Source organism: Rosa chinensis, chromosome 3, assembly GCF_002994745.2.
Source record: "Rosa chinensis cultivar Old Blush chromosome 3, RchiOBHm-V2, whole genome shotgun sequence".
Lineage (NCBI taxonomy): Eukaryota > Viridiplantae > Streptophyta > Magnoliopsida > Rosales > Rosaceae > Rosa > Rosa chinensis.
Window position 1 is genome coordinate 43,548,531 of NC_037090.1, and position 2,297 is coordinate 43,550,827.

Below are 2,297 nucleotides of genomic sequence, written 5' to 3' on the forward strand. Positions count from 1 at the left end.
TATAAAATTTCTGAGCGTACTCGCTTCCAAGAAGTTCAATTCCAAGAGGTATTGGATTAGATCAAAACAATGACGTAAGTGAGCTTGGAGTGAGCGTGAACCCCCATTGTTCAGCTTAATTAGGTCTCCCCTATGATGAAGAAAGAGGGTTAGAAGAAGGGAGTTTGCAAGTGCCCGAGGAAAAGAAGAGAAAAGAAATAAAAACTTCAAAAACGGGAACTTTTAGTAAAAAATACCTCAAAATAGGTCGCCGGAAAATTTGACCGGAAAAAGTGGCAGGAACATTGACTGGAAATGGTCAACCAGCGTTGACCGGTGCTGATGTGGCACTGGGGTCCGCTGCTGACATAGTAGTGGGGTCTGGTTGCTGACGTGGCAGTGGGTCCCGGTGCTGACGTGGCAGTGGGTCAGTGGGCTGAGTCGACTGTGGGCTTCTGGAGTTGGGCTTGAAGGCTTCTGGGCTTCTGATTGGGCTGCCTCCTCCCTTTTTTCTTTTCTTTTTTTTTCTTTCTTTTTGCTAGTTTTTCTGTAGTATATTCCGGTTGTCGGTTTAGTATCTTCTAGACCGGTTCTTGGGCTATTTCTTCCTGTTCCTGAATCTTTGGTAGCTTCTGCTGGCAAAATTTGGTAGAAATTGGAGGTTCGGAAGGTGGTGAACCGGTGGAGTATTTGCTACGGGTGATTTAGAGATTCCGGTGGCTGGTTCGATAAGTTTCCGGCTTGTTCTGGTGGTTCTGCCGCCGGTTATGGATTCCTGGGGTCGAGGGCTTCAAGTTGTGTGCCTGAGGTAGAAAAGTTATCAAGGTTTTGTATTCGGATTTGGGGTTTTGGCTATTAGGTTTTAGGGTTAGGACGTCGTGATAATAACGTGTTTAAGGAAAACTGAAATTGTGAGAGAATTGAGTCGTGCTTTCATTGATAATAGGGGTCTCTTTATATAGAGGATTACAAGACATAGAATAAGAGTTGTAGAAGGAAAGATAATCGTACAATTAATTGGATATCTATGAATATTTCCAAGAATATCTCTAATTCTAAACCCTATTACAACTAGGTCAAGTAACCTAGAGTTTGAGCTAGACACATATTCTGGATTTACTTGAACAATGAGAGATTTTTCTCAAATTCTCTGGTGGACTCCAGATTTATATTTTTAGGGTTTATTGCTTGTAAACCTAGGGTTGCTTTTCGACTGCATAAGAAAACAACCTCAATTTGTTTCTAAGAGAAAAAAATAAGAAGAATGAGAGTTTAGACTAAACTGTTTAGTATTCATTCATTTTTGTTCTTTTCATCACAAATACCATTTCTTTGTTCTTTGTTCATGAAAGAACTCATAAGTACATATAGTACTTTAAAAGGGGAAGACTTTTTTTTTTTAATTAATTGCTTATCATAATGACTGCTTGTGGTGTTTAAGAACAAAAACACAAATAATTACAGTTAATGGATGTGGCTCTCTATTAGCAGTTAGATTATACGATGGATGGAGATTATGATGGGTTCTAATCCATCATCTCTCTGTAGGGATAGAACAAGCTCATATCAATCGTACATCTCAAGTATCGAAAGATATCTTTTACACCAGTCCAATGGCATTGCGTTGGCGCAGAGTTATGCCTAACTAACAAGTTCACTGCAAATGAATTTGCAAACTTCACAGTCTCCTAACTTTAGAGGAGTCGAATCCCTCTTGATGAGGGACAACTCGATTATAACTATCAATTGATTATAGAATGGGCTAACTCAATTTTACCTTCATATACATCTACTCCCCATTAATTCAACATGGAAAAGATGGGCCAACTTGATTTTACCTTCATACACATCTACTCTCCATTAATTCAACATCATGGAAAGACAACTATTTTTATAAAACAAAAGGAAAATATTCAAGCAGATCATGTTGATATAACCTGAATCAGTTTTATGGAGAACAAAGTATAATTCTCATAGCCTTCAAGATTCAAATATGAAAACAACCTCAAGTTGTTTCAAAGAAAAAAAAAAACAGAAAGAAAGAGAGTTTAGCATCCGTTTATTTTTGTTTTTTTGTTTTTTGTTTTTTTTTGAGTAAAATAAGGTCATCCCAATATTGTATTTCAGCAAGCAGAACCAACACAACACACCCCTAGGGGACATCAGAAAGAGCCATATTACAGAGTACCCTAAGAACCTATTCTCAATACAGAATAAGAAACCAATATACTCCTAGTACACCCACCTTTTAAGATTACGCCCCTTTTAAGATTCGTTTATTTTTGTTCTTTGCATCACACATACCAATTCTTTGTTAT